Source organism: Vicugna pacos, chromosome 1 (assembly GCF_048564905.1).
Source record: "Vicugna pacos chromosome 1, VicPac4, whole genome shotgun sequence".
Taxonomy (NCBI): Eukaryota; Metazoa; Chordata; class Mammalia; order Artiodactyla; family Camelidae; genus Vicugna; species Vicugna pacos.
The window spans coordinates 97148591-97172735 of NC_132987.1; the positions used below are offsets into that span (position 1 = coordinate 97148591).

Here is a 24145-nt window from a genome sequence, read left to right on the forward strand (position 1 = left end):
TCATTCTTTCCTGTGTTGATTTCTTTTTTTTTTCATTGTGTGATCAGATTTATTCCATTTAATCACAAAGTTGTGCTGTCTTAACATTTCACCACTATATTATCAAATGGGTAAAAATTCTCTTTTATGAACAACCAGGTTTCTACTTGTAAGGAAAAATTCTCATTTTACTCCTCTGAAATTAAAGATAGAGCATGAATCATAAACTAAAAGTTAATCATTCAATCAGAGAGTAACTTTTCAATATTAAGAATGTACTAAAATGTTTATGTGTGTGTATCTGAATTTCAGTTAACCTTTTCCTGAAAGAGTCAGGATTCAACAACAATAAATCTGATTTGTAAAATTTGGACCACTTATGTTCTGGCAACAAGAAAATTATATAAATCCAAAATATTTATCAGTAATTATCTGCTTTCTTGTTACAAACTTATGTGAAAATTTGACAATACAGTATTTATCATTTACCAACTTGCATATTATTGTTCATTAGATTAAAGTCAGTATATTCAATTATTCAACTTTGAATGGATGGACAAAATGGGTATCATGTCTTGGAAGTTTCAAGAGCAACAGAATCTAGTGAAAGTTTTTTTTTTTCTGTGACTTACATATTGCTAAATTTTGTGTTGATCATAATTTGAAAATCTGAGGAAAAAAACTGAAAAAAGGGGAATGTAATAATTTGAAATTTAATTTTACAAAAGTGAAGCAATCACCAGCATTTACCTAGAGATGAACAGGCCCGTAGGTCAAGAAGTCAAGTTTCCAAGCTATATCAAGGGGGGAAAAATGGAGAGAGACGTTTAATGGCCTAATATTTTCTCTTTCTTTTGGTGAATTGACTAAAATTAAGCTAGTTTCTCTTTTGAGTATCTGATATACATACAAATTATGTGTATCGGAGGGCCTGGGTTTGAGTCCCAGTTCTGTCATGGGCCATGTTTCCTTGGACATGTTACTTAACCTCGAAGTCTCAGGTACTTCACCTGTAAATTCAATAATACCTACCTCATGGAGCTATTGTCATGATTTAGTGAATTAATGTATATGATACGGACTCTGTAAACCCCCAAAACAATAGAAGATGTTGTATTTGTGGACTGAAATCATTGCACACATGTTTTCTCCACTTTTCACACATAGTTTGTTCCCCAAAACTTGCAAAGTTTTTTTTTTTAAAGGTCAAAAAATAAGTGTGGTTCAAAGGATGGGAGTGGTTCCATGCCTGGTGAGTAAAAATCACTGTGAAATCCCTAACTGTGGAATAAATTCTTGGTGTTTTTGCTTGTTTCTTTGCTTTTGAATTCCTGAGGGCCAGGATTGCACATACCTCACAATTCAGGGGTGTAAACATCTCACTTGAGGTCTCAATGACTAGACTTAGTGTCATTTTGGGTGCTGTTCTGCCTAGCGGCAGAAAATAGCATCTTAGTTCCAGGTAAACTCAATTATATCTTTCTTAGTCACTTCGGACAATGGAGTCTGGATTTTGCCCTTCCTTCCCCTCTGCAGTGTCGTATCTAAATTCCAGCGGCTGTCTTCTTGTGTAGAAAGTGTGGGGGTTCGGGTGGTTGGGGCTTTTGGCATTACTGCTATTGTCCAAGTTTCCAGTGGTCTCCGTTTGTCAGCACCTTTACTCCTCATCCCCCTCTCCCCAACCTCAATGCCCTTTATTATCCATTGACTCTCTCCTAAGCCTTCTGATGTAGGTTGGGTGTGGGGACCCATGAATTCTGTACGTTATTCTGTGCCATGCGGGGGCTCTGGAAACTTGGGTGTGGAGGCCCTTCCTTAGGGCCTTACAGGATATCAACTTTGGGCTGTGTGGGTTGGGAGGGAGAATGGCAGCTACTTCTGCATTTTAGAAGAAATAAACTTTGGTTCCAGATCTAGACCACTTGTGCTTAAATCTTGGCTCCTCAAAGTATTTGCTGTCACAAAATGGTTATATTAATAATATCTACCGTACAAGGTCATTGTGGGATTAAATGAGTTGATCTAGGTGAAGTCCATAGTAAGTGCCCAGGATTTATTGGGTGATACCTACTGTCTCTCTGGTGTTGAGCTGGAAATAGGTCTTTACTTTCAGATTCCCCAAGCCCTACTTGATTAGAAGGGGAGAGGACACTGGGATCAGAAACCTCAGTAATACTCACTATATTTAATTCCCTTCCCTCCTGTTTAATTCTCTCTTCCCAGTGAGACGAAAGGAAGGGAGAAAGAGAGAGGGGGAGAGACAGAGATTTCAAGAGAGAAAGAGGGAGGGAGGATAGGAGAAGAGAGAAGGAGGGAGGGAGGGAGAGGGGAAGGACGGAGGAAGGGAAACTCATGCCTATTGCTTACATGCCAGATCTTCAGTTTGCAAGAAGTTAGCTCTTGCAGTTCGGCCTTTACTCTGCTATAGATTTCAAAAATCTACTTTGAAATCCAAAAGGGAATATTGAATTGCTTTTCTGTAGCAAACATCCCTTTGCATTTCTCTGGTAACCATCGCAGGGCAATATATACAGAAAACCCTCTCAGCTGCCCGAAGTGGGGTAGAATAGAAGGAAATAGCTTATAACAGGTGCAGCGTCTGTTAATATTTCAAAATACGATCTTGCTACAAAAGGATGCGATTAAAGAAAATATTAAAGACAGAAGTTACTCTTTAAAAATCGAAATATCTTTCCTCTAATGCCAGTTTTCTCACCTTACTTCAAGAGAATTCAGCAGAAAGAAGTTAAATGTTGAAAAAGTAAGGATTTGGCAACAGACTAAATCAAAGAGCATGAGAATGTAGAGGTAATTTTAGTATCAAAAAGTTTTAGGGAAGTTTCCTCCAGTGAGATAGGGACACTGACCTTTTTCTTTTCAAAAAGGATTCTGTAGCAGGACTCCCAACCAAGAACCTTAAGGACCCTCTGTTTTTGGGTCCTTTGACTTAGTTTCTGTTTTGACACTGATGCACAAATTGCTTTTTTCTCTTTCCCCCATTTATCAACACACTCCATCAGGAAAGTCCTCATTAAGGCCTTACTTCCATTTGTAACCCACCAGTACTGCAAGCTTATCATCTATCACCATTTTCATTTTTATTATCCCCTCATGTTTGTAAAATCAAAAGACATGAAACAAATAAATAACACTTCAAAGCCAGATGCCAACACTGCAGACTGAACTGTTCCCTTAGCACCTCTGTGTCAGCTGTAAAATTCTGAAGTTAGTGGTTTAAAGAAATTAGCCCCAAATTAACAAAAATATAGAATATATAAATGGAATAAAATAAATTAGAGATCTTGGGCTTAAAAGATTTGCTCACATTCAGAATACAAAAATTACTTTGAATTAGTAAACTGACTTTCTAATCAAATCCTGAACATTTTTAGATGTCTCTTTCAAAGGTTGTATGGGAAAACAAATATTACTTTTTTCTTCAAAAATTAGATAATCCTTTATAATGGAAATGTCTTATTCTTAACAACAAACTAGACTATTTAATTAGCACTTTGAGTGCCACTGAAGTAGCTGAGAAAGTTATAATCTCTCTCTCTCTCTCTCTCAGTCCCTGTTTTGAACACTGGTGAGAGAAAGACAACAAATGGATTTTAAATGGAGAAATTTTACAAATATTTTCAAAGATTTTTGTTCTCCAGAGGCACTACACCCATGTTTCTTGAAGCGGTGTCCATGGAGAGCTGTCCTCTGGTCAGAAGTGTAAATTCCTGATTCTTGTTCTGATCCTGCTGAATCAGAATCCCAGGAGGCAAATCTTAATAATTAACACTTTGGAGACAATACCAGTAATTTTATGTTTGAAAAACAAGTTTGAAAACCACTGCCCTAACATACCAAGTAAAGGCTTCACTGAAATGTATCTGAAGCTAGAATGCCTCTGGTCTCAGCACTGTCTTGTACTCACTATCAGGCAGCAGTCATGATGCAGTTTCCATTGCCTTCTGTTAAAAAGCACACCACATGCCAACAGGCAGGGAGCATTTGTCAAAGTTTACCTCATTAATAAGGGAATCAGGAGAAAGACAAAGAGCATTTGAAGAAAAGTTGTGGAAGAAACTTAAATACGATTGCTGTTAGTTCACTTTCCATGGGCAATGCAAGCATGACATTCCTATCTCTACTGAGACACTTCTTTTTCTTTAGGTTAAATAATCGCTAACTTTCAGAACTACATGAAATCTGCACCTTATCATTTTTGCAATTAGTTAAAAATATACTTTGGTAAATTACATTCCCCCAAAAGAATCAGATGAGAGTCAGTGACTTAGTCTTGTCTGTGGCTCCCCAGTGGCAGCCCTCATGACGAAGACTTCGGTACAGTTTATTTGGGAGGTAATTCCAGTAAGTGGAGTGTGTTGTGCTGTTGGCACCAAATATTTAAAAGCTCCATTATCTTTAATTAATGTATAAATTTTTAAGTGTTGCTTAGGTTCCAAAGGCCATTTTTAAAAATAAGAAATTATAAATGATAATTTCCAAAACATATCAATTGTATATATATATATATATATGTGCATATGGAATCCCATATTAACATCTGCCAAATTAAAGGTCTTTCTGACTTGAAACCAACTGAATCTTCCAAGAATGCGTACCTTTGTTTGCTCAAGGTCATACAACATTACCTTTCTAAGGCAGAATTTTCTATTGCTTTGCCTAACCCTGCAATCCCCGTGCTCCCACTTCTGTCTCTCTATGGGAAAAGGGAGTCTTTTGGAAAGTTTTAAATATTGTTTTAAAATCTGTCTTTTTTAAATGGGCTAAGACATTTATAGTAAGTAAAATACCTTACCATTTTGAATACTTGAATACTTTGGGGGAAAAATAAGTCAAGAAAAATAATTAATTACTTAGACTAATAATGTACCTATGCATGGGATTAGCATATTCTGGGAAGTCAATATATTTTATCTGCATGATTTACGATCAACCACTGTTAATTAAGCCCCGCATGTTTCAAGAGTGCATAATTAAACAATCATTTTGAGTAAACCTGATTTCTTATCCTGCTATATACTATGGTGTCAAAAATATGACTCCTGGACTATGCTAAAAAGTAGTCACCTTCTACAATGTAGTCAAAAGAGTTCGATTAAGTTCTTTATAAACTTTTACTCATGCTCCCCACCCTGATTTCTATCTGGGCATTCACTCATTGACTTGGCAGTCTACGAGCATCTACTCTGTGCTAAGAACAAAGATGGATAAGTCCCAGAAGTGCTTGCTCAGAATGTAATGGGAGGCAGACACACACATACAACAGAGTGTGAATCATGTAATAGAAGTATTTACATGATGGTTTAGTCCATTCAGTCTGCTATAATAAAAGTGTCTTGGACTGAGTGGCTTATCAATGACATAAATTTATTTTTCACTGTTCTGGAGGCTGGAAAATCCAAGAATAAGGCACTTGCAGATTTGTTCCTGGTGAGAGCCTGCTTCCCGGTTCCTAGACAGATATCTTTCACTGCGTCCTTATTTGGCAGAAGAGGGAAGGGTGCTCTCTGAGGTCTTTTTTTTAAGGAAATGAATCCCATTCATGAGGCTCCACCCTTGTGACCGAGTCACCTCCTAATACTATCACACTGTGGGTTAAGGTTTCAACATAGGAATCTGGGGGGACACAAATATTCACACTTTAGCACATGGCAATAAAGGAGCTTGCTGAAATTCTAAACAGGAATTGAAGTAGAGACTAGTTGGATTATGAAGACTGAAAAAGAAGTCATCAATTTATAACACATAAAGCTTGGGTTATCTCAAATTTGTATTCTCATCCACTTAAAGAAATACATATCGAATACCTTTTAAAGTTAAAATATATTCAGATGAGCCCCAAAGACCAATTCTTGATTATGTTTGAGAAAAGCAATTTGGATTATCTGGGGGCTTTTTTGTTTTTGTTTTTGTTTTTGTATTTTGGACAGTTTCCATCATTCTCCAACTAAAACAGTTCTGGAATCACATAAATTTAAGGACTTAATAAAAACATAAAAGGATTAACTGACAAAAATATCAAGGGGATTCAGGATTACTTTATTTTATATTTAATTTTTCTTTCATACAGACAATATCAGTAATGATGCTTCTGAACACAGATATACATAAAACACATAAAATCCAACTTGGTGTGGCTAAGCAATGAAAGAAAGTTATGGTGTAATGGAACTGAAAAAGCACAGCAAAAGTGCTCTCAGAGGACAGGACTCAATCAAGCTCTGACTCCTTCTGATTTGAATGTTTTTGCTCTGCTTTGCTCCACATGTTGCTTTCTTTCTCCAGCTGTTACCAAAATGGCCATAATAGACCAAGCCTCAAGGCACACATGATAATGTTCAGAGGCTAAGAGACAAAGGCAGGAAAAGTCAATACTGTCTAAAAATGCATCCCAGTGATCTAAATTGTTACACATGCTCTTTCCAGGACCAACCCTGTGTCCTGAGAAATACCCTGTACTGTTTGGCTGAAATCTGGATTTCCCTAGACTCATTAGGTCTTCCACTGGAGTATGTTGAGCTGTTACCCATGAAGTATATGGACTGTTTGTTGAATAGAATGGATGATGGAATGCATCCAATAATGAGCAACATACATACATTCTTATTCACACATTTAGCAATTAGTCTGTGCTCCAGCTTTTATACGTGGTTTATGTAGTAGTTTTTAAAAAAATGAGTACAAATTCTTCCACACTCCTCTCATCAGGAGGCAAAGCCTCTGAATCATCTCCTTCAATCATGATAAAATTGTGACTACTTCAACCAATAGGGGAGGACTATTGATTTTTGAGCTTAGTTCATCATGCATCTTCCTTAGTTTTTGAACATTTGCTCTGCAGAAACTGGCTTTTGGAATCCAGTTGCTATGCTTTAAAAAAACCTAGTTACCTCAAAAGGTCTTGTGTCGGTCATCAGTCTCAACTGAGCCCAGCTTTAGTGCCTGTCATGGGAGTCTAATGATTCCAATCCACAGCCATTTGAGTCACCCCAGACACATAACCTCCCAGCTGGGAGCCCAGATTTCATGGAGCAGCTATAAAAACATCCCAAGACAAGCCTTCCCAGCTCTGCTTTGAATTCCTGACCCACATAATAAAATTGTTGTTACTTTATGCCAGTGAGTATGAGGTGGTTTGTTACACAGCAGTATATAACCAGAATGGCTTAAATGTCTTTAGTGAGTAGGAAATCCATGAAATTGGAAACAGGAAGAAAGAAGACCTGAAAATAAAAGGAGTTGCCAGGCATTTAAGCAACAGCATATGTTTTGAGAGGGGAGTATGTTGTTTCTGAAATAGAATGAAGGTAAACAAAATCCTTGTATTATGTGTTTAGTGTCACCCTTAATGATCCTAGTAGTAAATTGTCCAGCTGTGAAGCATCTTCTGCCCCAAATAGTCATATTGAGTCACTAGTTCTTGGATTTTATTTTATAAATCAGAGATGTGATATTCCTTCATATTTGCACGTGCCAAAGAAGCCATAAGGGGTTTTGAATAAATTCTGAAATTCAGGCAACAAATCTTCAGCTAATAACCAGGACCTAAGTCACTCACTTACATCATAGCAATCACCTTTGCTCTTGCTTTCTCTTCCTACTTTTCATCTTTTTGTTTATTCTTTATTTGTAACTTCAGGAAGGCAGGAAAAATACACAGAAGCAGGAATACACTAATTTTTAATTCCTTTTTGTAGGGATAATGGCATAATAGGGAAATCATAAAATTTAATAACTGCAAAGTATTTCCCTGCTTCTTTCAAAGTTTTATGGAGCATAAAGAAAGGGGAGCTCCCGCACTAGAGAACAGGCTCCTCGGGCAAGTCATGGGTCGGGCTGCTTTGTAGGGATCTACTCAGCGGGGCGGGGCAGGGCGGGGCCTGGAGGTGCGGAGTTCTCGCGAGTCTCGGAGTCTCGCTCCTCAGACTGAAGGGCCCGGCGTCTCTGCGCACAGCTGGCACCCCGCCGCCATGTTGAGTTGCCCTGTGTGCGCCCCGCTTCCGTGTTCAGTCCAGAGCTAGAGTGAGGAGCGGCTGTTTCACACTGGGAACTCTGGTCTGAAGGGCCCGGAGCAAGTCCTCTGCGCGTGGCATCCTACAAGCTAGTGAAACTAAGCACAAAGGAAAACAAAAGGTTAGACTTTATTTTATTACCCAGATTCCCCAAGAACTGTTAATGGGCTTTGCTGGTAAAAAGTCCTTGCTCTGTCTTTTGCCCTGCTTGTCATTCTTGAAGGGTGAGAGCCTGGGGTCCGAACCTGATTTCTGCTGTGTTTGGGCGGCTCCGTTGCTGTGGGCGAGGAGCAGAACTTCTCCCCAGCCGCCTTTAGATGTGTTGGATGGTCACCAGGCCTTAGCACTAGCTGTTCACATCCCTGAGCCCCTGCCGTTTGTCTAAACTTTTGGACACAAAGGACACCAGACAATTTAGGATGTATGGCCCAAATATTAGCAAGAATAATGGTTATGTTACCCCAAGAGGTAGAGACCCCAGGGCGAGTCATACCTGGAAAACAGATTCGCAGTCGGGAAATGGTGCATTGCGTAGTGAAAGATTTTAAGATTTATTTTAAAAGAAAGAAAAAGTACACCCCCAAGAATGGGAGGCGGGCTCCAAGGGAGGAAAAGCTGCAGTTTTTGTCTCCCTTTTCTCTTATACCCTTGTTTAGGGGTGGTCTTTTGATTGATTGATGGCTCTTGTTCCTGGAATGCTTAGTCATGTTTGGCCCTTTTGCGCATGTCCTTACCCATGGTGTATACAGAAAAGCCCATGGTGGGGCCTAAACTGCAATGTTAATTATAATACAGTGAACATTGGGTCGCGTCCAGTTAATTCTTTTCTGCTACATGCAGTCGTGGCTGTTGGGCTTTAACCAGTTTCTTGCTGGCACCCATTGCTGACACCCGCTGAAGGCATATAACACCATCTTCCAGACCATCCTCCTTCTCCTCCACCTGTCTGCCCAGTGCCCCCACTTATGTAACAATCTGACAGTTACATGTCAATTTTTTTCTTAAAAGTGAAAGTACCTAGGTCTTTTGCCTGTAGGCAGAAGTGTACCCTGATGCAGAGGCTCACTGCCGCGGCCTGAATCTCCCCGGTCACACCTCTGTTGTTTTCCGGAAGAGGAACTTCAGAGAGAGGTTCACACGAGTAGTCAAGGGGGCATTTCCCCAGGTTGTCTCCCAGGATGTGGGGGCTCTGTGCCCTCTTCACTCGAGTGTGATGTGTGATATGCCTCAGGAGTGACCTCCTTCAACTTCAGGGCAGAGTGCGTGGTTAAGATCAGCAGGTGGGGCCTGTTCCCTTTAGGGGTGAGCTGTCTCACAGACTGAGGGTTTTCCAGGTTTTTCGGTGTCCCCAGTCTCCTGGCCAGCAGGGATGCAGGGCCAGGTTGGTGGGTGCTAGTAGCACTTAGTCACCGTATTCTGTGAGAGCTTTTGTAGTTTCTCCTACTTGGAGGGCACACTTGAGTCGCTCCATTTCAAAAGGGCCAAATCGCCCTTTCTCTCAGGCTTGGGGGATGAGTCTACCAGACAGGAGTTCAAATGCACTCAGCTTTAATTTATCTTGGGGTTAATTGCACCTGGAGCAGGGCAACTGGAAGTAACATCATTTAGAGACCCATTGATGGGCAGCTTTCCCATATCCCAGCTGGTATTGGGGCCAGGCTGTGTTACATAAGATTAAGTGTTTTGAAGTCGAGGTGGTGATACCTAAAAAATTCCAGCTCTGCAGAATACATCCTAATGGGCTGTCCTTTGGTATGCTGAACATTTGGTTCCCCAGACTTCAGATATTCTGTTTTCAGGGATTTGTTTCCCACTACTGAGGGGGCTGTTGGAGTGATGAGTTGGCAGGCAAATGCCACAAGATTTGACCTGAATAGGATTTCTGGCTTAGGAAATTTGGAACCAGCATCAAACTGTTCATGCATTCAAAAGACTGAAAGAGGAGGCTTCCAAATGGCATGGACTCTGATATAACTGGGGGTCTCCCTTGAATTTGCAACTGTTCATGCCTTAGAGAGTCCCTCCTCGGTCAGAATGTCCCATAGGAGGTTAGATGGGACGTCTCAGGGCCACATTAGTTCCTGACAGCTTGCTCCCTTAGGGGATGGTCCAGCTGTCTGGGGAAGGGTCTTCTCTTTCATCCTTACAGCTGAAAAAGAGGAGTTTTCAGACTTTCTGTTGGCTGAGGACTAAAAGCATGTGGGGTCCCCACAGGGCATTCTCCAGATGGCCAGGCAGCTGGTATCTGTGTGATATCTGGAGGAGAGCCCGTGGAACCTCAGTTTGCCTCACACACAGAGGGGGAGGAGTGATAGTGGGGTTCCTGGCCTTGGGGACGGCTCATGAGGCTCCCCAGACCACTTCAGAGAAACTAGTGCTGACCAGAAGATGGTCATCTAGTCACCAGTTGCATACCTACCCTTTGACACTCCGGCATCCCTGGTGCCTTCTTGAACTCAGATCGAGTGCCCTCATTCCGTTTTGTCAGGCGGCCCTCAATACCTGGGGCTTTTCTTGGTCTGGCCTCTTGGCTCACGGGGATGGCCGCTTTCCTTGACAGACAGTGACAATGGAGAACACCACTGCTGACGCCTGGAGGTTGGCAGGGAGGGCTGAAAGCCCTCGCGCAGCTGCTACTGCCTTGTCCCAGGGTCAGGTGGACAGCGCTGTTGACAGGACTGCCCTGGCTCCCTCTCATCCTCAGGTCCCCGCTGTCCCCAGGTGACCAGTACCTCGGGAAGGCCAGTCAGAGGCAGGCGTGCATGAGTTTCATTCTCCAATCCCCAACGATGCCACAGTGTGGTCTCCTCAGTGGAGCACAGTCCCAGTGACTAGGGGCTGGGCTATTTATGCACCACACCTGGGTATCGGGTTGCTGGAAAGAGTTGCTCTGAATTTGGCTGAAGGTTGCTGCCCTTCTACCCTATCAGGGTGTACTCAGAAACCAGGGTCAATCATCCTCACCTGAACCTCCCAAAGCCTCAGCCATCCTCCTGCTGGAGCCAGGGCAAGCCTGGAGTCTAGGGGATAGCTGCAGGTAAAAAGGCCACAGTCTATCCCACCTTGGGTGCCTGAATTTTGTTACTGTCCCTTTCAAGTCAGGCCCCAGCAATGATCCTTCTGCCTGGCGTCCTCCAAGCATATGGTGTCAGTATTGTAACAAGTCCTACACAGTTGTTCAGGAACTCCCAGGTGTCACTGCACTGCGGGAACTTACTAAAACATAATCAACTCTCAAGTTCAGTGTCAAGAATATTGGTCATTTAAAAAATTGAGATATAATTGTCATATAACATGATATTAGTTTCAGGTGTACGGCATGATTTGATATTTGTATTCATTTTGAAATGATCACCACAATGATTCTAGTTAACATCTGTCAACATATATAGTCATTCATTTTTTTTCTTGTGATGAGAACTTTTAAGATTTACTCTTAGCAACTTTATATATACAATACAGTATTGTTAACTATAGTCACTATGTTGTACCTTGCATCCCTATGACTTATTTTATAACTGCAAGGTTGTTCCTTTTGACCTCCTTCACTGATTTTGCACCCCCGTCCCACTCACTCCCCTGGCCCCACCCCACCCCATCCTACCCCTCCATCTCTGGCAACCACCAATCTGTTCTCTGCATCTATGAGCTAGTTTTTTGTTCATTTTAGATTCCATGTATAAATGAGATCATATGGTATTAGCTGTCTAGTGGCTAGATAGGTAAGGGTGCCAGGGTCTGCAGTTTGCATGGATGTAAAAGTGGTATGTATAAGTGGCATGTTGAGGACCCCAGAGTTAGGGCTGCAGGAAAAGGAGAAAGAGGAAGATGGCTATGGAAGGGCAGTAGGAAACAGCCAGTGCTGACAGTACTTGGTAATATAAGGTGGGCTCCAATTTGGGTCTTCTGCAGGTATGACCTTATTTTCTGATTTTAGACTGGAATAGCTTGATAGGGTTGCTGCAACCTTAGATTTCAGCAGAAGTCTTATTGAGCCCCAGGGTTCTGTGCTAGAATCCCATATCCCTTCCTACTCTCTAGGAACCCACCCAAAACATAATACATTCTCATGTGCAGTATCAAGAAGATAGGTCACTTTTGGGGACAAGATCCCACAGAGCTCCCAGAATTGGTAACATGTTGACCTAAAAAAATAGATCACTCCCGAGAACCTTTAGTGGTTGAACCAGCGTCTCCAGCCCAGATTTCTGAAATTCTCAAGAGTTTTATTTTTCTTTTATCATTAGACTTTTGTCTGGAGCTACTCTGGGCCACACACACACACAAAATCTCATGAGCGTCTAAAGTAAGGGAACATGTCTTTAGTGCAGCAGCCAGAGTGGTCCTTTTAAAATATAGTTTTGATCATCATTCCTCTCCTTCAAAGCTTCTCTGGTTTTTTTTCTCACAGTAAGAAAACAATGCAACCCAAGCCTTCATCCTCCTTACCTCTGTTAGCCTATGTCAATAAAAAGTAATCAGTCAATCTAAGAAAGAAATTAAAAATTTTACATGAGCCAAGTTTGAGGATTATAACCCAGGAAGAGCAACTCAGAGAGCTCTGGGAACTGTTTTGCTGGTTAGAAATCTAGGCTGGTTACATAAGAGTTTTTGAGACAGAGGACTGTACAGCAAATGATGTATTATAGACAGTTTACATAATCCAGATCTAAGCATCATGCTGGTGGGTCATGTGACCCCTTACAAGATCAAGAAGGAATGTTATCTTTTAAGGAGTTGTCTTGTTAATGCTAGAAGAATGTTGCTCTTTATGATTGAACAGGTATTTTTGCTGATGGGGAAGGTTTGGTTGATGCATAATGCAGATACATAATGCACAATAGAGGAAGAGAGGAGGCCAAAGGGCAGAAAAAAATTTTTTTATGTTTAAATTTTTCTTATTTTGCCATAAAATATGGATTTTATGTCACATCTATGATTGGTCTCTATTCACAAGGCCTCCTTACTGCTCTAGGAATGAATCTGGTAAATTTCCACCTCTGGATATTTGCATTTGAGATTCCCTGAGCTTGATACACTCTCCTAACTATCCCATGACTCACTCCCTTACTTTAAGTCTTTGTTTTCTAAAGAAACTCTTTGTGATCACCCTATTTAAAACTACACCTCCCACATCATACTCCTTTTCTTATTCAGCTGCCCACCAAAAACAAAGCTTCCTAAAGGCAAGGATTATTGTTTTATTCAAAGTGCCTAGAACAAAGCCTAGTATAAAATTAATCCTCAAAAATATGTATATATTATGTACGTTGAATCCAGTTGTCAGCTGTATTCCACACAGGCAATAACCAAAGGGTATCTAGGAGAAAATTCTTTATTCCAGGACTGTTCTCTGGAGTAGGGCTCTTAATCATGCCAGTGTAGGAAAAGTAGACATGCATTGCCCTAGGTGAAGAATTAGGGAGCTGTTTCTGTGGGGTTAAAAGAAGCCATCAGACTTCTGAAGAGATTTGGGAAGGGGGGAACAATATTTAAAAATCCCATATGCCCTCTGGGCAGGAAGAACCAAGACCCAACCTCTGCTCTCACAAGTAAGAAGTTAGTAATACCTACTCAAGTAAACCTTCACCCCTTCACATTTGTTGTTCTCTCATTACACACTTAATTTCCATGATCTATCTTATAAGTCACTCTTGGAAATGTTCCTTTATTTCCTTTGTCCTTTCACTCTTCTCTCTCTCTCCGAGACAAGTATCTCATTTCTAAAACTTCCAACTCATCTTTCCCAAGGATGATTGTTACCCCAAAACTGGGTTTGCATCTTGGTGGGTTGTAAACCAAAAGACACAATCAAGCCAAAAAGGAGGAAAAGGAAGTATTTTGTACTTACAACAGGTGAGGAGAACACTGAGCATATTTCCCAAAGGAGTGTCTCCTCAAACAGCAAAACTGGGGAAGTCTTAAGCTAAGGGTACATGCATATTTATTAAGGGGTTTGGGAAGTGTATGCGTATTCATGAAAGGACTTGAGCAGCAGAGAATTAAGCATAGAATAGGGGCAAAGGTTGACAGAGTTGAAGCTTTAGTTGATTGAAGTCACAAGGGTCAGAAAAAGTCATCATCATTACCTTTAACTGGAGCAAAACTCCTGGACAGGACAAAAACTAATTCTAATTGGACAGAGCCAAACTGAAAGTGGTTAGGGGCATTCCATCAATAGGAGACAAGAGTAGGACTTTTACAGAGGAGATGCAGAAGCAAAGCAAGGAAATTGATTGGCTGTAACTTAAGCAGTTGCCTTTTTAGGAAAGCCTGGTTGGCTGTTTGTGATCCTTAGGTTTTGGTTTCTTAATCTTTTAAGTTTTTATAGGCTAAGATTTTGTGTTGCTTACATAGACTTATATTAAAGCCATCTTGGTCTGTTGACCTCCTTGTTTAATTAATTTACTACTACTAAGTCTACAACACCTAGAACAGTGCCTGTGGAATATATAATAGGCATTTAAAAAAGTATTGTTGAACTCATGAGTGAAATTGCTAGCAGTTATAGTTAATATCTCTTTTATAAATTCTGGACAGAATGCTGTTTCACATGTATTCTTGTTTAATCCTACCAATGATCCTATGACTAGGTACTATTTGCCATATTTCATAAATGCAGAAAGACATTTAGAGGTAGTCAGGGGCTTGTTCTAGATCACAGCACTAGGATGTCACAGATGTGGGATGTGAAGCAAGACCATGTGTCTATGCGGCTCATGCTCTCCACTGCTGTTCTGTGCAGGCCCTTATACTTAAAGTATCCTCTTCCTTTTAATAACCATAATAACCCACACTTCACGTGTTTAGCAGGGACTGCTTTTCTCTTGAATGCAGTTATCTCTTTCTCTCACCAACTTTTGAAAGTAAATCATTTTGAATTTTAATCTGATTTTGGATAATGCAGATGGTAGGTGACTTCAATTTTCTCTCTCTCTTTCTCTTTCCACTCCCACCTCTCTTTTCTTAATATTTGAAAACAGGTCTGCCTGATATTAGTAATATCTTACAAAAGAAAATCCAGACAGAGAGAAAGAATCATCTTTCATTCTGTGTGCTGGCCTTCCAAAATTACTTATTCATGGACCCTAAGAAGGCAGTGTATTAGGTTTGCTAATACATTTTTGGTTGATGCTTCTAAAACCATGGAAAATAAAGTTAGACTATTAAATTAGTCTGAGAGATTAAAAGGTGAAAAAAATACAAGGTAATGTTATATTGATATTTTAATTTTTCTTTCATTTTCATATTTTAAAATTCTTTTAACAGGAGATATAATACCATAGAATAAATGGAATAGGTTTGGGAACCTGTATTTCTCGTATATATATGAGAGGTTCCCAAACTTGTATTTTTATATATATATATATATATATATAGACATCATAAAGTAACTCAGCCTTAATATCTTTCTCTTTTAATTTAAATTATCTTTATATATGAAGGGAAAATATTTTCTTTTCAACATGAGGATGAAGTTTTATAAACAAGTTAGGACTTTGGTTTTGTGTATTACTATGAAAGCAAGTTCTTCCATGCTTGATTCTTTTAAAGGCTGGCCTTGCTACTTCAAAAGAGAAGTTGTAAGAAAATTTTTATTTAATCCTTCCTGTTCTCCTGGAACATAATTGCCAACAATATTACTGAACAGCAGAGTAATTTATCCTGCTGAAACAGCTCAATGGCAAATTGGCTACAAATCAAATTAGCTTTATTGTTTTGTGTTAGAAAATTGGAAAGTCCCTTTTTCATATAATTTGTCATGAAACATTTTAAAATCTCAAATTTATTTTTAAATATATAGAATGTAAATATCAAAAACAAATACAACCTTTAAAGGAAAAGTTTTGCTTTGAGATTATACTTAATTTATTAAAGAGGATTTTTTCTACCACCAGCCTTCCCATTTTTTTATATCTTACATTCAGGGAATGGCAGGATGAATTGGTTGGGTGCTATATTGATTGCAACAATAAGAATATAAATTGGTTACTCTGAATAATGTGGTGTGCTCAATACAAATGTAGATCCAAAGAAACATGTAATAAGTTCCCTGCTCCATGTTCTAAATGCAGAACAAATTATCATACAAAACAAAATTACATGCTGCTCTGGTGAATGCTAAATTATGCGCTAAAGACAATTTCAAGGTATATTGGATTTGTGATTAAACATAGCTTATTAAAAACATATGCATCCTAATCTCCCTAACACCTACTTAAAATAAAGTTGAAAGGGATAAAAAAATAAATATATAAAAGTACATAGGCAAAGAGAATATGGGAGAAATGGAAGGCATGATAGATCTCAAGTAACTCTGTAAGCATGGAGAACAATCTGCAGATGATAGCTGAGACTGTTCAGATATGAGATATATGAAATCTATCATCTCAGTGGTGAACAGAGTACAACATAGTGAACAATAATACATATGTAGAAAACTAAAAAACACAAACAACTAAGCAAAAAAAATAATGATTATTAGTAACTATTAATTACAGGAAAACTATATAATAATTGTACAGTTAAAGGAAAAGTTCTAGTATACCATATCGCTCATCTGTGAACAGTATTTTTATTGTTGCAATAAGGTAAATATCCAGTAAAATTTCAGCTAAACATAGAAAATGAATGGAGGAAATGAGAGTGTGTATGTTTAGGGAGTGGTTAAAAAAAAAAAAAAGCTTAACTCTTTTCTTTTTTCATAAGGCAAAATAAATGAATAGTGTCTAAATTTCAAAGGTAGTGTATATATATAAACATATTATTTAAAATATGGACACAGATGTGAAAAGAAACAGCCAAACTGGGACTTGGATGGGGGCAGGTGAGCAAGGTGCTGCTTTTTATTGTTTTTATAGCCTTGTAACATCATTCAAGTGTTAGAACATTGTACATGTATCAGTTGAATAAAAAATAGAGAAGAGGTAATAAAATACTAGTTATTCAGTACCATAATGTACAAAATAATTTTAAAAGGGAGAAGTAAAAAACTCTGGTTCAGGTGCCGTCTAGCTAAGGGAGGCAGTGTGGTGTGATAAAAATGTATGGTTGTGTAAGTGGAGGCTTAGATTCCAGTGTGGGCCCTTCAAATGCTTTTGTTATCTGACTTCTCTGATCTTCCATTTCCTGTTGTGTAAAAGCCATGGAATGATAAAATCTACCCCATATGATTGTAGAGTATTAATGTGATAACACTACAATATTTAACACACTATCTGGTATATTGTTTGATGCTTAAAAATGTATGAAATAGTTTTAAAACATGTTCAGGGTCTGGATGAGCTATGATTCAACTTCTCTAAGTCTCTTCCTGGAATTAATTTTTCAATTAAATAATTAACATATTCCTGTTAAGGCAAATAGCAATGATATCCCAAGTTATTTAACCAAATTTTGCATCTTTTATTTCTTTATAGCCACTAATCACAATATTTAATGTCTTTAAAATTAAAAAAAATCAATTTCTCTAGATCTCTAAGTAATTCATATAGTGATAATGGGTTTCACAGAGTTTTAATATTAACTTTGAGCATTGTAGATCTGAAAACGGTAGTTGGGACCAGGTGTTTCATGGCAAATTTTAGTCTCATCTATATGGCCTTCAGTGAAGAAAAAAAAAAGGAGCCTGGGAAAACTTACACTTTGTTGGTGGCCTGTGGTGGGGGTCTCCCTAAATTACTGAATAATTCAATAAACATTAGTTAATGGATAGAAGGAACAATGAATGAGAAAGATGAAAGGAAAAACCAAATGTTGTGTGTGAATAATTTGTAAAACTGAAGGGCAATGGGTGAAATAGAAAGGTGATCAAAGGCTAAAAAGTCCCCATAGTAAATGAAAGAACAAGAAGCCAAATGTTAATCATTACACTCATAGACTGGTAAGCAACTCATGTTGCAAACCCAGCACTGTGCCAAAAGCAGCTAATGTTTTTTTTTTTTTTTTTCCGAAAGCCTGTTTAGTCCTGTCTGTATTCTATGGGTGTTAGTGACAAATAGACTCATTTCCAGACACCAAAATAAAAGGAAACAACACATTTTACTTACCTTAGCATTCAAAATGTGTAGAATGAAGCCCCTCAACTCAGATTAAGGGGGGCTATTTGAAATGAATGAATGTATGTTGTTCTGCATACATTTCTTCATACTGTGCATTGTAAAATGAAGATCTGCTGTATTTGTCCCAATGACTTCATCTATTCTTGCGTGCCTTTACCCTCCTTCATGTACTTTTAGGTTGGATTTAGAGATTTTCTATCTTCTTCAGGATATTTTAAGTCTTCTGTTGAATGTTGAGTATAGAAAGAATAAGGCATATTCAGGGTCCATGAGATTACTGCCACAGCATTCTCTTGTGAATTATATTTAGATTCTGTACCTTCAGTATTGGAGAAAGTTATCTTGATCTCTAGGTTTCAACATGTCTAAAACGTTCCATGACTGGTCTTGTTTCATAATAAAGTATATACCCAAGGGTCAAAATCTTTAGAAGGCAGACACTGTGATTTTATGTTTCGATTGGTTGGTTGTTTTAATTGAAGTATAGTCAGTTTACCATGTTGTGTTAATCTCTGGTCTACAGCATAGTGATTCATTTGCACATATATATTTATTCTTTTTCATATTCTTTTTCCTTATAGGCCATTGCAAGATTCTGAATATAGTTCCCTGTGCTATACACTAGGACCTTGTTGTTTATCTGTTTTATACATAGTAGTTAGTATCTACAAGTTCTGAACTCCCAGTTACATGTTTTTAATCTGGAATCAAATTTCTGGCCTCCAAACAATTAACTAGTAAATCACAACAAAAGTTGTATTTCAAAAGGTACGTTTGTATCAGATTAGCCTGATTATAGGTGGTCATACATATGTGAACAAGAGATTAAACATGAGATTTTCTGCATTAATGTTTATCCTAATGATGCCTAACTAATCTTTTGGGGGACTTCAGCACCTCCTTTACTTCAGAGATTGATTGACACAACATTTATTGGTTATTGTTACTCTAATTTGGATTGTTGCCTAGGTCATAGCAAGAGTAGGAAGAGAAGGTTTGCAGTTCTTTGAGAAATGAAAAATCAAAGATTTATTTCCCTTGCCTTAAGGGAAGGGAAAAGCCTTAAGGGACGCTTTCTTAAGAAAGCTGTGAATCCAAAGGATTCTAACCTGGAGAAGGAGAGAGAGGGTGTGGGATCAAAGAGAGAGAAATACGTTGGACTTGTGCTCTTTTTTTGTAAGACATGAAAGTTTTGTTGCTCAGTTTTACTCTCGGGTGGGAAACAGAAAGGAGTCAGCTCTGTGATATTTGGAAACTGGGAGAGGAAAAGGGATAAATGAGATAGTAGTGGAAAAAAGAGACTTTGATGTGATACAGAATTTTACTTATTTAGGCAGTATGGGGAAGGCTGCTAGGAGTAGAATTTCCTAGAGTCACGGAAGGGTATTAAGTTCTTCAGACAAGAGGGAATTGAACTTTCTTCAGGAACTGAAGCACCTGAGTGGCTGAGACACAGAGATTGGTGGGAGAGTGGTTTCTTAAGAGGCTGAGAAAGAGGGCAGCTTTTGAAATTAGGAAGACTATAAACTGCACAGTTAGGGTGCCATGAGAAATGCCAGAATTATCCAACGAAGTGCAAAGAATGTTAAGCACCAAGGCAAATTTATCAGAATTGAGACATTACCCAACCTTGTAAGTTCAAACACTTAATTTTATTAATATATTGATTGGCTAAGGGCACAGGTATTGGAACCTGGCAGATGGAAGTCTAAAGCCCTAAACAACAACCTACTGGTTATAGAATTGTAGGAATGTGACCTAGCTTTTCTATGTCTCAGTTTAAAAACTTTCTTTATAAAGACAATTTTTATAGAGCAGTCTGAGGTTCATAGAAAAATTGAGGAGAAGTACAGAAATTTCCCATGTACCCCTGCCCCAACACATGCATAGTTTCTTCCATTATCAACACCCCCCACCAGAGTGGTATATTTGTTGTAATTGATGGACCTTCATTGATATGTCTTTATCACTTAAAGTCCTTAGTTTACATTAGGAATCATTCTTGATGCTGTGCATACTATGGGTTTGGACAAAAGTATAATGACATGTATCCATCTTTATGGTATCATACAGATTGCTGAATTGTATTATAAGAATATGTCTGGTTTTATAAGAAACCACCAAACTGTTTTTCCAAAGTGTCTCTACCATTTTGAATTCCCACCAGCAGTGAGTGAGGGTTCCTACTGATCCACTTCTTCACAAGCTATCAGTATTGTCAGTGTTTCAGATTCTGGCCATTCTAAAAGGTATGTAGTGGTATCTAATTGTTGTTTTAATTTGCATTTTTGTGATGAGATATGATGTGGAGTATCTCTTCATGTGTTTATTTGCCATCTTTATATTTTCTTTGGTGACATATCTTTAAAGCCTTTAGCCCATTTTTTGATCAGTTCTTTGCTTTCTTATTGTTGAGTTTTAAGAGTTCCTTGTATACTTTCAGTAATGGTCCATTATCAGATGTGTCTTTTGCAATATTTTCTCCCAGTCTGTGGCTTGTCGTCTCATTATCTTGATACTGTCTTTTGTAGAGTAGAAGTTTTTACTTTTAGTGAAGTCCATCTCATCAATTATTTCTTTCATGGATCATGCCTATAGTGTTGTATCTAAAAAGGCATTGCTGTATCTCAGGTCATCTAGATTTTCTCATATGTTATCTTCTAGGAGTTTTATAGTTTTGCATTGTACATTTCTGTGATCCATTTTGTGTTAATTTTTGTGAAGGGTGTAAGGTCTGTGTCTAGATTCATTTTTTTAAATTTGTAGATGTCCAGTTGCTTCAACACCATTTGTTTAAAAGACTACCTTTGTTTCATTGACTTGCCTTTACTTCTTTTTCAAAAATCAGTTACTTATATTTATATAGGTCTTTTTCTGGGCTGTATATTCTGTTTCTTTGATCTGTTTGTTCTTTCACCAATGCCACACTATTTTACTGTAGCTTTATAGTAAGTCTTGAAATCAGGTAGTGTCAGTCCTCCAACATTTTACATTTTCTACAATATTGAGTTGGCTATTCTAGGTCTTTTGTGTCTCAAATAAACTTTAGTATCAGTTTGTCTATATCCACAAAATAACTTCCTAGAATTTTAATTGAAATCGCACTGAATCTATAGATTAATTTGGGAAGAACTGGCGTCTTGACAATATTGAATCTTCCTATCCATGAACATGGAATATCTCTCCGTTTACTTAATTCTTCTTTGATTTTATTAATTAATTTAATAGTTTGTCTCACACAGATTTTGTACATATTTTGTTAGATTTATACTTACATACTTCATTTTTGAGTGCTAATATAAATGGTATTTTTTTTAATTTTAATTTGCACTTGTTTATTGCTGGCATATTGGAAAGTGATTGGCATTTGTATATTAACCTTGTAGCCTACAACCATGATATAATTGCTTATTAGCACAGGAGTTTTTTTGTTGATTCTTTCAGATTTTCTACATAGACAATCATGTCATCTGCAAAGACAGGTTTATTTCTGTGTTCCTGGTATGTGTAACTTTTATTTTCTGTTCTTGTTTTATTGCATGAGCTAGAACTTGCAGTAGAATATTGAAAAGGAGTGGTGAGAGGAGATATACTTAACTTATGCCTGATCTTGATGGGAAAGCTTCATGTTTCTTTCCAGTAAGTAAGAATTGTTCAAAGACATTTTTTATCAAGTTGAGAAAGTTCTTCCCAATTCATAGTTTTCTGACAGTTTTTTATCATGAATAGATGTTGAATTTTGTCAAATGCTTTTTTCTGCATTTATTGACAGAATCATGTGATTTTTCTCTTTCAGTCTATTGATATGATGGATTACACTAACTGGTTTTTAAATGTTGAAGCAGTCTTCCATACCTGGGCACCACTAAGGTTTTTTTTTTTAATCTATAAAATGCAAATAATAGTATCTACTTTATAGAATAATAGAGGATTAAATAAATTAGTATCAAAACATCTTGTAGGGGAGGAAAATATCATTTCCTTCTACCCTTCTAAGTTCTTTGCCGGGCCCCTATAACAAAAGATAGATTAACAAGATAAAAATATACAGTTTTATTTAATATAAGTTTTACATGACACAGGAGACTTTAATGAAGTTAAGACACAAATCAGGTGTTAAACCTGAGCATTTTATGCTAGATTTGATAGAGTAGAAAGTTGTGGGAAAATGTAATAGGAAAAAGGGTATGAGCTAAGTATAGTAAACAGAGGGAAACTTGACAAGGTCTGTTTGTTCAGATTCCTCCCAGCATCCCTCTGATGTTCCTCAGTCTTCAGAGATAAGGATGTTATATGATGGCCTTATCAACTGCTTCAGGGGAAGATCTGAAAGTCCTTCCTGCACCCATTGTTTCTCAAATTTCTTCTCAAATATTTTGGGGTGTGTCCTGAACCTCATCAGTTCTTTACAAGGCTTAACAGACTCAAAGAGCCCTGTAAATGGCAGTTTTTACTCTTAGGGGTAGATTCACACTAACTAATCTCCTTAGAAATGAATCTATAAGTCAGAATAAAGATTTGTTCACGTATCATGGGAAATAGTTACCCTCTGTATTTGTGAATACTGCATGTGTGGATTCAACCAACTACAGATTGAAGTGGAGAGCTGACTGTATGAAAGCTAGAAGAGTTGAGTCTATGAGTCAAGTGTCAACATGGCTTTAATCAAAATGTTAATTTCTAGACAAAGATGGGTCTGGCTATGGTCACTCTGCCCTGGGCAGTCCTTGAAATGGTTCTGCCAGTTCTCTCACTTTTTCCTTCATTTACCAGTCGCTGGTAGAGAACTTCTTTACTTTTGTTAAAAAAAATTAATAAACAGAAAACTTAAATAGAATTGGGACATGAGAAGGGGGAGCACTCATGCCCTCTGATAATAGCAGAGCCCAACAATAAGAGGAAAGACTACCCTGCTTTCCTGGCAAAGACTCAGCCAATGAAAAGCCATGGACTCTGTGTTTACTATAGCCCTCCCAACTTCCTTTCCCGCTCTGTAAAAGTGTTAGCCTTCCCTTGCTAAACAGGAACTTACATGTGGCTCATCATGGTTGCAGACCCTGAATTACAATTCTCTGCTGGTCCTGAATAAAACCATCTTTGCTGGAGAAGTATCTGACGGGCTATTTGTTTCAGGTCAACACTTTGGAAGTGTTAATGAATTCAATTAGACTACTTAATACTGAAGCCATTTTACTTGTTGGGGTTGCTTTGCATTGATCTGCTCAGATGCTTTGAATTACATTTAAAGTTTAATTTTTCCAGGTTCTTGTTCATACCCTTCACTTACCATGCATATTTCCAGGCACTCTGTAAATTGTAGTAACTGTTTAAGCTATTGTTATTTTAATCACATTAACAACATACTTTATTTGCCCTTGCTCTAACCAATTTCCTAGAATTCTGCAGAATAATGTATAAATGTCTCAGTTTTACATTTAAGTGTATTTAGCTATGGCCCGGTTTTAATAATACAATTTTATCCTCCACTCTTTTCCAACAAGAAATCTAGGCTCCTCAAGATCAATGAACAAATAGTGCCTTACTACCAAGACTGCCTCTTCTTCATCATTCCTCCTGCCTTTTCCTCACTACCATTGCCACTTAATCTCTCCTTTCTCAGAACTCTTAGCCACTTGTTTTGTGTCAGTCATTTTCAATGCTTGTTTACTTATTGTTCTATACTAGTATCTTATCGTTACCTACCTTTTATTTTTTTCTAAAAAAAAATTAGGTTTAGTTTTGGTTTCTGTTCCATTTCCCACAGAGCTGAGTACAAGAACACTACACACTTGTTAGGTGTATATTATTATTTAATAAATACTTAGTAGTGAGTTAATTCATTTAGAGGCTGGAATATAGTCTAGTTCCTAGAAAACACTCTTACTCCTGCTTCAGGGAAATACCTATTTTAAAGTATTTAAAATAAACTTTCTAAGATAAAAGCAAATTATCAATTTGATAAACAATTTGAGATTTTAAAGATCTCAAGGATCTGAATTTTTAAAAGGAAATAAAGTCTAGAATCACTTTCAGAAAATAGAAAATAAAATAAGTTTTAGTGTGACTTGTTACAGA

The 24145-nt window shown here is 38.0% G+C and overlaps 1 long non-coding RNA gene across 1 annotated transcript in view; it reads left to right on the top strand.

Moving 5' to 3' along the window:
* The first annotated feature begins 7940 nt into the window (after positions 1–7940).
* The window catches only part of LOC116277680 (uncharacterized), a 94328-nt gene continuing 78123 nt past the window's right edge, over positions 7941–24145 (top strand). The window contains exon 1 of the long non-coding RNA XR_012077532.1: positions 7941–8130. This is a non-coding gene — a long non-coding RNA (uncharacterized lncRNA). The remainder of the gene's footprint in view (positions 8131–24145) is intronic.